This window comes from Hyperoodon ampullatus (genome assembly GCF_949752795.1).
Source record: "Hyperoodon ampullatus genome assembly, chromosome: 8".
Lineage (NCBI taxonomy): Eukaryota > Metazoa > Chordata > Mammalia > Artiodactyla > Ziphiidae > Hyperoodon > Hyperoodon ampullatus.
In genome coordinates, this window is record NC_136921.1 from 49,426,430 (window position 1) to 49,439,587 (window position 13,158).

The window sequence follows — 13,158 nt, forward strand, 5'->3', positions numbered from 1 at the left end:
TAATGTGTATAACAATACATGGGAAGTGATTCTCACTGTCCCCATGAGACTGTATAGTATATGACTTTTTCTTTGAAAGAATTTTCCATGAGATACAGGTAATAAAAGATTTAATTCATTTTATTTATTCACTTATCTATATAGTTGTAGCAGTATGATATTTGTATTTTGGAGATCTCCCAAAATGTGATATAACTGACTAAATTTGAAATTTCACTATTGATTTCTTTTGGTTATTTAGATGACAAAATTAGGGCCAATTAAAGGTAATTTCATGGAAGTATTTCTCTACCACAGTATACATGTTACTATGAGCAAAAAGTATTTCACATACACACACACACACACATATACATATATAACAGCAAACCCATACCTAAGGCAATATAAAATGCACTATGTGCTAGAGAGCATGGCGCATTGTAATTGTTCAAAATAACTAAAACACAAGCAACAAATGGAGAAATGGCCAGAGACAAAGCAAAGGTTAGCATGAAACAACTGAAAAAGTGTCATGAAGCAATAACAAATCTGGATTTTATTGAAAGAGTAATAGAATGCTTTTGGACTATTACAAAGGGAGAGTAACATGGTATGCCATATATTTAGATATATTGCTAAAGATAATGTTAACTGGGGGTGTAGATGGAGTAATCAACTCTGGAGGTGATGTCAGTGAGTCAAGTGGCAAGCTGAGACTCCACACACAGTTGACATCAATGCAGAACAAAGTTCTTCAAGATGAAATAGTCAGTGCTCTAGTCCTCTTGGTGTCAGTGGGATCCAGTGGATATCTGAGGTTCCACAACCAACCAGCATCAGTGAAGCAGAAAGATGTGGAACGAGGAGGGTCTAGTTGGCACACTGTCTCCTGGTGTCAGCTGGTCCCAAAGGAGACAAAAGCTTCTGCTCCCAACCTGCAACAACAAAACAGTGTGAGCAATCTTTCCACTTCCACCTTCCTTGTTGATGGTGATATTACCCTGCCCCCACAACTAGGAGGCACTGAAATGATATGAGTTAGTGTCCTCTCTCACAAGGAAGGTGTCAGGCTGAACCAAAGGGAGCTGAACTTCCATCTACCCATCTGCAATGAAACAGTATGGGTAAGTGCTCCACTTTCGATGAAGTGGAGTTGGTGGGTTCTAAGGGAAAGCTGAATATACACAAACACCAGGCCAGTGTGCTACACCTCACCAGGGAGATGTCCTCCTATAAAAACAAGATAACTAAGAATCAGAGTGTCATACTATCTAAGATATTAAGGATGAAGTTAAAGTTATTTGTCATACCAAGAATCAGGAAAATGACAGCATGAATGACAAAAGACAATCAATAGATGCCAGTACTGATATGAGTTAGATGTTGGAATTATCTTACAAATATTTTAAAGCAATTTTCATAATAATGCTTCAACAAGGAATTAGGGATTTTACAGAAGCAAATTAAATCATAGAAAATCTCTCAAAAGAAATAAAAATTATATATAAAAATAACCAAATGGAAATAATGAGGCTGAAAAATACAGTAACTGAAATAAAAACTCACTGGTTGGGCTCAATAGCAGAGTGTAGATTACAGAGGATTGAGTCAGTGAACTTAAAGACAAATCAGTAGAATGTACCAAATCTGAACAATACAGAAAATAGTTTGAAAAAATATGAACATCTCACAGAATTTTGAGACAATAATTTTTAAAAAGTTAACCTTTCAATCATCAGCTTCCCAAAAGAAAGGACACAGTGTTGAACCAAAAATGTATTTAAAGAAATTATGACTGAAAACTTCTCAAATTTTGGAAATGACATAAGCCTAGAGATTTAATAAACTGAACAGACACCAAATGCAATACTCAAGGAAATCCACACAAAAATATATCACAATTAAATTTCTGAAAACTGAAGACAAAAAAAAATTTTGAAATCAACCAGAAAGAAACGATATATGCTATTTTATATGCTATTTTATATATATATTTTATATATATTTTATATATATATGCTATTTTATATGCTATTGAAGCTAAGTAAATATAAATTAAAACTAGATTTTAATAAATTTAAGATATTAATTCCATTCTCCATGTTCTCTATTAAGAAAATATCTAAACAATAACACCAAAAGAAATGAGAACAGAAGTTAAATTGTACACCACAACACTCTTAGAAAAAGAAGTCACTAATGGAAGTACGGAGGGACAAAAAATCTGAAAGACATGTTGAAAACAAAATAGCAAAATGACAGAAATAAATTCTTCCTTTATAGTAATTACTTTAAAGGTAAATAGATTAAACTCTCCAATCAAAAAGCAGAGATTGACAGAATGGATAAAAAAAAAATATCCAAATACATACTGTCTACCAGAGATTGACTTCACATCTAAAGACACAAATAGATAAAAGCGAAAAGATGAAAAAGACATTTTATACAAATAGTAACAAAAAGAGAGCAGGAGTGACTATACTAATATCAGACAAAATGGACTTAAAGTCAAAAACTGTTACAAGAGACCAAGTCATATATTACATTTTGACAAAAGGGTCAATTCAGCAGGAAGATATAACAATTATAAACATATATGCACCCACAACAGAGTCCCAAAATATATGAAGCAAATTATCCACAGAATTGAAAAGAGAAACAGAGTTCTAAAATAACTGTTAGAGTTTTCATTATCACATTTTCAGTTAGGATAGAATATCTAGGCAGAAGCTTAGTAAGAAAATACTGGACTTGAACAACTCTGCATGTTTTCTAGACATATATAGAACACTTATCCAACAAAAGCAGAATACACATTCTTTTCAGGTGTACATGGAACATTCTGCAGGCTAGACCATACTTTAGTCCACAAAACAAGTCTCAATAAATTTAGAAAAATTGAATTCATATAGTCTCTTTTTTGATCACAATAAAATTATTTGAATACATAGTTCTCAAAAAACAATACAAATGACAAATAAACACATGAAGTGATGGTCAATATCATCAGTCATTAGGGAAATGAAAATCAAAACTATAAAAGACTACTTCTTACCAACCATGATGGCTATAATTAAAATGAGAGAATAACAAGTGTTGGTGAGGATGTGAAGAATTTGAAACCCTCATATATTGCTGGTGGTGATTTAAAATGGTGCAGCTCCTTTCAAAAATAATTCAGTGGTTCCTTAAAATGTTAACTATAGTTACTATATGACCCAGTAATATTATTTCTACATGTATACCCAAGGTAAATAAAAACCTATATCCACACAGAAGCTTATGAAGAATGTTCATAGCATTATTCATAATAGCAAAAAAAGTGGAAACAATCCAAATGTTTATCAATTATTGAATGGATAAATAACATGTGACATATCCATACAATGGAATAGTATTTGAGCATAGAAAGGAATGACATAGTGAGTCAAGCCACAACAAGGGTAAACTTTGAAAACATTATGCTTAGTGAAAGAGCCAGTTACTAAAATCTACATATTATATGGTATAATGTATAGAAAATGTTCAGAATAAGCAAATATATAGAGATAGAAAAGAAAATTACTGGTTGCCTAGGCCTGGGGTATAGGGAGGTAAGGAATGAAGAGTGATCACAAATTAATATGGTGTTTCTTTGGAGATGATAAAAATGTTCTAAGATTAGATTGAGATGATGAATGCATAACTCTGTGAATCTAGTAAAACCCTAAATTTTACACTTTAATAGATGGATTTTTATGGCATGCGAATTATTCCTCAATACAGCTGTTAAAAAAACAACAACATTAAGAACTAAATTATGAAAATGCGTTTATCTAATTATCAATTAAAGTTTTTTCTTTGTGTAGAGTGTGAAAAAGGAATTCTATCTTATAACTGCTGATTAGATGAAAGGGTCTGTAAAAAGAGTTGTTGGAGATAGGGCTGAATTCTGCTGCTTGATGTCCAAAATTTCTGGTGATTGCTTACAACTTTCAAACTCTGAATGTCATTCATATATTTCAAGTTGCTTGATTCACCCATTTGGATTGTCTTGGACTGACCTTATTAATGCTCTCTGCCTTATTGGATAATCACTTGTTCTTGTTGGGTAGTGTGTGTGTGTGTGTGTGTGTGTGTGTGTAGAACAGTGATTAGGTCAATGACCTAGTCAGTGATTAGGTCATTTCTCACAGGACCAGTTAACATATCTTCTAACACACTATATAAATTGCGTTGCCTACTTCTTGGTTCTCAGAGATCCTCTTTTCTCTATCTTATCCACCAATGTCTGAAATGTGCCTAGCTGAATCTTGAACTACAAAGATATAAAAATGGACAAAATTATTTGCTAAAACAAACAACTCATCATCTCTATAACTATCTTTGATCATAGTACTTGAAAAATTAGAACCTTATGAAATTATTTCATATCAGTTTATATATCTAAGATTCAGCTTTTAAATTAATATACAAGATATTAAGAATTGTAAGTAGTAAATGAATAATGAGAGCATTTAAAACTCTATACATACTTAATATCTTTTTCTTTAAAATGTAACATTTTTTCTTTTTTGTTTAAAAAGAACATTTACATGTCACTTGGCATCAAATATGTGGCTCAAGAGTACTCTATAAATAAAGTAAAACAGGAAAATTCCCTAAAAGAATGATCAGATTTTTTAATTTGACAACTAAACTTATAAAACAATCAACTTTACTTTCTCATGAAGATTTATCCATGAGATGGCAGTATCATATTAACACTTTCATAATTATTCCCTTTATTGTTTAGCATAAACTAATAAAATTTTGCTCTAAGATTGCAAACACACACAGATTAAATGCTATATGCATATTAAATTTTTATTTATCATTATATCATATTTAGAAATGGCCATTTCCTATTGATTATAGGGTCACAAATAGATAAGGAAAAATCATTATCATCATTACTTGAATATATATTAGAAAAGTTGTCATCTTTAAATATATCTGCTTGGAAATATTACTCTTATAAGTAGCTGAAAAATAAAATACATCTGAAACTTTTATATATAATTACTAAATATTAGAGTTGTTTACTTTTGGAATATATTACAATTTAAAATCAAGAGGCAGGTATCAAGAGTTTTGCTCCACCAAAAATATTCTTTCTCTCTCCTTCACTTCCTTTTTATTTCCGAAAAACAGAACCTTAAAAAAAGTCATACTGTAATTCTAGCTTTAAATTATATAATTGATATAAAATAAACACTAATATGGAAAGTATTTTCATGAATTCCATAAATACATGTATAGTTATGATGTCCCATTTTATCATTTTTGCAGATTTTTGAGAGAATTGGACAGTAAAATAGAACTTCTGAGGAAACTTTTCCAAACTATGTTTAGCACCCTCTTATTTTGCTATATTGAATGAGGCAAATTTGGGGATGTAGTTTGAAAATTCTTACACATTTTTAAAGCATATCCCTGATTGAGGTACACTGACATGGATGGACAGTAATAAACTAAAGATATTTTGGTGTCTGTTTCATACTTGTGTTTCTATAGTGAAACATTCTTAGAATGTGAAATGGTATAGAAACTATTCTTCTTAATACACACAAACAAGACTGTAAAATGAAGATTATGATCCCCATTTTATACAAGTAAAAACTGGGTCACAGGAAGTTCAATAGTTAGGTCTCATTCTTTATATCTCTCTTTTCCTTCCTTCCTTTCTCCCTCCCTCCCTCCCTCCCTGCCTCCCCTTCCTTCCTTCCTTCCTTCCTTTCTTTCTTTTTCTTCCTTTCTTTCTCTTCTCCTTTGTCTATTTCTTTTTCCTTTATCCTTCCTCTGTTTCTTTTTTTCTTTCCCTTTTATTCTTTTCCCTTTCTTCCCCCACCCTTTTCTTTTCTTCCTTCCATCCTATTGAACTCTTACAATTTTCCAGGCACTAGACTGATGCCTTTTCCAACCTTCTTCTTTGCAATCCTAAAAACTTGCTTTTGAAAAGGAAATACTATTAAATCCACTGATAGAAAAGTATACTGATTCAAAGAAAGTGTATGGGATTATTCAAGACTATGGATTTAGTACATGGCAGGTAGATGTGCTGTTGAAACTCAACTTGGTCAGACTCCAGAGAGTATGGTTTTTAGTATTATACCATTCTCCTCAGGTAGTTGATTTCCTAATGAGCATACTGCTTCATTAACTAATTAAATGCACATATCCTTATTCACTATTCACACTCCATCATGAATCAATGGCAACCACTCATCTGTTCCTATAGATTAGTTTTGCATTTTCTAGAATTTTATATAAATGGAATCACAGAGGATGCACATGTTTCTGACAAGCTTCTTTGGCACAGCATAGTGTTACTGATATCCACTCATTATTACATCAATACATTTTCCTTTTTATTGTTGAATAGCATTCCGTTATAGTATATACAACAATTTGTTCATACATTTATCTTATGGTATTTGGGTAGTTTACAGTTTTAGGCTATAGTGAACTAAGTTACTATGACCATTTGTATCCCATCTAAGTGTTTGTGGGGAATATGTGTTTTATTAATTTTGGGAAGATACCAAGGAGTGGAATTGCTAGATCTTATCCTAAGTATACATGTGTTTAACTTTATAAGAAACTGCCAAATTGATTTCCAAATGGTTTTAGTGCTTTACATTCCCAAAAGCAATGAAGTTCCAGGTGTTCAGCATCCTTGACAGCACTTGATATTTAGTCTTTTCCCTAATAACCATTCTAATGGGTATGTATTTTTAATATGCATCTCCCTGATTAAAAATATTTTTGAGAGCTTCCCTGGTGGTGCAGTGGTTGAGAGTCCTCCTGCCAATGCAGGGGACACGGGTTCGTGCCCTGGTCCGGGAAGATCCCACATGCCGCAGAGCAGCTAGGCCCGTGAGCCATGGCTGCTGAGCCTGCGCGTCCGGAGCCTGTGCTCCGCAACAGGAGAGGCCACAACAGTGAGAGGCCCGGGTACTGCAAAAACAAACAAACAAACATATCCCTTTGGGGCTTCCCTGGTGGCGCAGTGGTTGAGACTACACCTGCCAATGCAGGGGACACGGGTTCGTGCCCCGGTCCAGGAGGATCCCACATGCCACGGAGCAGCTAGGCCCATGAGCCATGGCCACTGGGCCTGCGCGTCCGGAGCCTGTGCTGCGCAACGGGAGAGGCCACATCAGTGAGAGGCCCGCATACCGCAAAAAAAAAAAAAAAATTTTTATGCCCTTATAGAACATTTGTTTATCATCTATTTGAGAAGTATCTGTTCAAATCTTTTCAGTTATTATTGGGCTTATAGAGTTCCAAGTGTTTATTTTGTATAAAATTCCCTTGTTTTATATATATATTGTGAATATTTTCCAAGCTGTATATTGCCTTTTCATTTACTTAATGAAGTATTACAAATAATAATAATTTTTAGTTTTTATATAGTTAACTTATCAATTATTTTAAATGCATCCCATTTTCAGTTCCTATGTAAGAATTTTAGCCTAATCCAGATTGTGAATATATTTTCACACTTTCTTCTTTTTCTTCTAGAAATTTTATCTTTAGATTTATGATCTATTTCTGATTATTTTTTTGTTGTGACGTAAAGCATCAATTTTATATTTTTCCCACAGAAACAGTAGTTCCAGGGCCATATATTCATATTAATATCCTTTTCCTGTTAAAATTAAAATAACCATATATATGGCAATATATTTCAATTATTTATTCTGATCCATTTATCTGTATTTCTATCCTTATGCAAATATCACTCTGTCTTGATTACTGCAGTTTTAGAGGAAGGGTAGAAACCAGGTAGTTAAAGCCCTCAAACTGTGTTTGCCCTCTTCAAACTCCTTTAGTTTATTATAGGTTTTTTTTTTTTTTTTTTTGCGGTACGTGGGCCTCTCACTGTTGTGGCCTCTCCCATGGCGGAGCACAGGCTCCAGATGCACAGGCTCAGCAGCCATGGCTCATGGGCCTAGCTGCTCCGCGGCATGTGGGATCCTCCCGGACCAGGGCACGAACCCGAGTCCCCTGCATCGGCAGATGGACTCTCAACCACTGCGCCACCAGGGAAGCCCTAGGTTTTTAATTTCCATATGAATTTGAAAGTCAGCTTACCAATGTCTATACAAAATTTGCTGGGGTATGTATTGAGATTGCTTTAAATGTACAGATCAATTTGACAGTAACTATCATCTTTACAATATTGACTCTTTGAAACCATAAACAAGGTATATCTTTCCATTCATTTAAGCCTTCTTTAATGTTTAGCAGAGCTTTGTAGTTTTCAATACAAAACGTTGGAAATATTAAACTTTATCATTCTCTTTGTAATTGTGTTTACATTCTTGAATTTCATTTCTAATATTGTGGCTAGTATATAGAAACAAATGTATTTTGTATGTTCATGTTGCATCCTTAAACCTTGCAAAATTGACTTTTTTAATACTTGTAACTTGTTTGTAGATTTTTAAGGAAAAATTTTTGTGTTTTATGTTATATGCAGATAAGCTGATTTTCTCTTTTTTTACAAATATGTATGCGTTTTACTTTTTTTCTTCTCTTACATTTCTGGCTAAGAACTCTATCCCAAAGTTAAATAGAAGTGGTGAGATCACATATTCCTGTCTTCTGATCTTAGGAGGAAAGCATTCATTTGTTCTCAATTAAGTATGTTGTTAATAGCTATACATTTTTCATGAATACCTTTTCTAGTTTAAGCAAAAGCATTTTTCCCCTAATTTGCTGAGATATTTTATCATGAATGAATCTAGAGCTTGTCAAATGCTTTTCCCTGTACATATTGAGATGATTATATTGTTTATTTTCTTTATTCTGTTGATATAGTGAATTAAATGGATTTTTTTAAAGTATTAAATCAAACTCAGATTCCTTGAATAAACTCCACTTGGTCATCATTTATAATCATTTTTATATATTAGTAGATTCAATTCTTTTTTTTGTACTTAAACACTTTCATTTATGTGTTAAAGAGAAATACTGGTTTGTGGTATTGTTATGTATGTATGTGCTTAAATAAAAATTAGGTTGGTCTTATAAAATGAATTAGGAAGCATTGCTGTTATTCAACATTCTGAAACATTGTTGCAGGATTGACATTACTTTTATTATTAAATGTTTGAGAGAATTAGTCAGTGGTGGCATCCTGGCTTGGGATTGTTTTATAGGAAGATATTAATTATGAATTCAAAATATTTGATGAGATAATCACATTTATTGGCATATTATTGTTCATATGTTCCCATAGTGTATTTTTAAAGTCTGAATTATTTCTAGTATTGCTTCTTTTTAATCCTGATCTTTTAAATGTGTGTTTTTATACTTTTTAAATAATTAGCTTAGCTAGAATTTTGTAAATTATGTTGACCTAGTAAAAGAACCATCTTTTGTTTTTAATGAATATTTCCATTTCACTTTTTTTCATTAATTTTGACTCATCTTTATTTTACCTTCCTTCTACTTTCTTTGAGTTTTATTTGCTCTGCTTTATTCTAGTTTTCTTAAGTAGAATCCTACATATTGATTTGAGATTGTTTTTCTATTTAAATTTTAGAGCTGTAATTTCCTTCTAAGCACTGCTTATTTCAATTGTTTTTCTATTTTTACCTCAGATTTATTCTTTGACCCATGATAGTTAGTGATGTATTGTTTATTCTGCAAACATTTGAATATTTTTAATATATTTTTCTGGTTTTAAATTCTAGTTTAATTTCACGGTCATCTGAGATACTTTGTATGATTCCAGTTCTTTAAAATGTGCTGAAACATATTCTGAGCCTGTTAATAAATAAGGGGAATTTTAAAAATGTATTTAGGGATGCAGATGTGGAAAACAGACATGTAGACATGGGGGGAAGCGGGGTGGGACGAATTGGGAGATTAGGATTGACATATACACACTACAATGTGTAAAACTGATAACTAGTGGGAACCTGCTGTATAGCACAGGGAGCTCAGCTCACTCCTCTGTGATGACCTAGATAGGTGGGATGGAGGTGGGGGTGGGAGGGAGGTCCAAGAGGGAGGGGATATATGTATACATATAGCTGATTCACTTCGTTGTACAGCAGAAACTAACACAACATTGTAAAGCAACTATACTCCAATAAAATAAAAAATGTATATTGGCCAACATATTTGTGATTTACATCACTCTCCTTTCTTTTGTGTAGATCCGTGTTTTCATCTGACATTTTTTTGTTCTATTACACTTCTTGTAGTGCTTGTCTGCTAGAAGTAAAGTCTATTACCTTTTTGTTGTTGAAAAAGTGTTTAATTTGACTTAATTTTAGCAGAGAATTTTCTGTGGACATAGAATTGTAGAGTGACATTTTTCTTCTTTTAATTCTTTAACAATTTCATTCCATCATTGTCTTGGTTATGATTGTATTAGTGAGATGTATGTGGTATTTTTCGCATACAATGTGACTTTTTCTTAGACTACTTTTAGGTATCACTTTTATACTGAATTAGTAGTCAAAAACCCCTTAATAAATGAGAAGCCCAAGACCATATGGTTTCACTGATAAATTCTACTAAACATTTAAAGATATAATGCCAATCCTCCTCAGACTCTTTCAGAAAACTGAGGAGGGGGAAACACTTCCAATTTCATTTTATGAAGCCAGCATTATCATGGTACCAAAACCAGAAAAAGACATCAGAAGAAAACTAAAAAACAATATTCCTGATTAATGCAGATGCAAAACTCCTCAATGAAATACTAAGAAACAAATTCAACAGCACATTAAAAAGATCATATATTATGATCTAGTGGGTTTTATCCATGGGATGAAAGGATGGTTCAACATATGCAGATCAATCAATGTGATACACCATATTAAGAGTACTAGGTTAAAAACCACAGTACATCTCAATAGATGCAGAAAAAGCATCTAACTAGATTCAATACCCTTTTATTATAAAAATACTCACTGGATTAGAAGTAAGTTTTCTCAACATAATAAAGAATATAAAACACCCCACAGCTATTATCACACTCAATAATTAAAGACTAAAAGCTTTTCCTCTAAGAACAGAAAGAAAAAAAATTTTATTCACACTAGCATCCAAGAATGAAATACTTAGGAATAAACTTAACCAAAGAAGTGAAAGATTTATACACTGAAAACTCTAAAATACTGCTGAAACACAAATAAATTGAAACATCCCATGTTCATGGACTAGAAGATTTAACATTGTTAAAATTTCCAAAGTGATCTATAGATTCAATGCAATCCCTGTCAAAATCCCAGTGGGATTTTTACAAACATGTAAAAGACAATTCTAAAATTCATATGTAACCAAGAATGACCTCAAGAGTCAAAACAGCTTTGAGAAAGAACAAAGTTTTTTGAAGTCTCACACTTCCTGATTTCAAAACTTATTACAAAGCTATAATAAGCAAGACAGTATAGTACTAGCATAAAGATAGTCCTATAGACCAATGGAACAGAATAGAGAGCCCAGAAAAAAATCCATGCATTCACAGTCAAGTAATCTTCAACAAAATTGCCAAGAATACACAATGGGAAATTCATGGTCTCTTTAACAAATGGTGTTGGGAAAACTGGATATACGTATATGAAAGAATGGAATTTGGATCCTTATCTTACATCATACAAAAAATTCTCAAAATGAATCAAAGACTTAAACATAAGGTCTGAAAAGATAAAATTCCTTGGAGAAATCATAGGCGCAAAACTTCATGTCATTGGTCTTGTCAATGAAACCAAAAGCACAGTCAACAGAAGCAAAAATGGACAGGTGGGGTTACATCACACTAAAAACATCTTCTGCCCAGCAAAGGAAACAACAGAGTGAAAAGGCAACCTCAGAATGGGAGAAATATTTGCAAACCACATATCTGATAAAAGAAAATATTTGCAAACCACATATCTAATATGATGTTAATGTTCAAAATATACAAGACACTCCAACTCTATAGCAAAAAAGCAAATATCCCATTAAAATGGGCAAAGGACTTGAAAAGACACTTTTCCAAATAAGACACACAAATGGCTAATGGGTTTATGAAAAGTTGCTCAGAATTACTAATCATCAAGAAAATGAAAATTAAAGCCACAATGTGATTTCACCTCACACCTGTTAGGACAGCCAATATCAAAAACAAAAAGGAAAACAAAATAAGTTTTGGAGAGGATGTGGGGAAATTAGAATCCTAATATGTGATTTGTGGGAATATATGGAAATTTTCCCCAAAATTAAGATAGAACTACCATGTGATTCAGCAATCTCACTTCTGAGTATATATCCAAAAGAACTGAAATCAGGATCTTCAAAAGATATTTGCTCTCCCAGGTTAATTGCAGCATTATTCATACTAGCCAAGAGGTGAAACAACCTAAATGTCTACTGACAGATGAATGGATAAAGAGTATGTGGTATGGGCATACATACAGCAGAGTATTATTAGGCCTTTAAAAAGAGAGAAATCCTGCAATATGCAGCAACATGGATGACATGGAAGATGTTATGCTAAATTATATTAGCTTGTCACAAGAAGGACAAATACTGCATGATTTCACTTATAAGAGGTATCTAAATTAGCTAAATTCATGGAAGCAGAAAGTAAAATGGTGGTTGCCAGGGGTGGATGTGGGGAAAATGGGAGTTGTTCACTGGGTATAATGGGAGTTGCTGTTCAATGGGTATAATGTTTTGTCGTGCAAGATGAAAAAGTTCTAGAGATCTGCTGTACAACATTTTGTGCTTATAGTTAACAATATTGAACCGTTCACTTAGAAATTTTTAAGAGGGTAGTCTCATGTGTTTTTTATCACAATTTAAAAAAATGTACTTACACACAGACTCGATTGTCACTTTATCACTGTGTTTTAGTAATTTGATTAATATATGCCTTGTGTGAGTTTCTTTGTATTTATGCAGTAGATACTGATTATACTTCTTGGATCTGTGGTTTTATTGTGCTTCACACATTTGAAAAAAAAAATGCTGGTCATTTCTCTTTTTTTTTTTTTTTGCAGTACGCAGGCCACTCACTGTTGTGGCCTCTCCCATTGCGGAGCACAGGCTCTGGATGCGCAGGCTCAGCAGCCGTGGCTCACGGGCCCAGCTGCTCTATGGCATGTGGGATCCTCCCGTACCGTGGCACAAACCCGCATCCCCTGCATC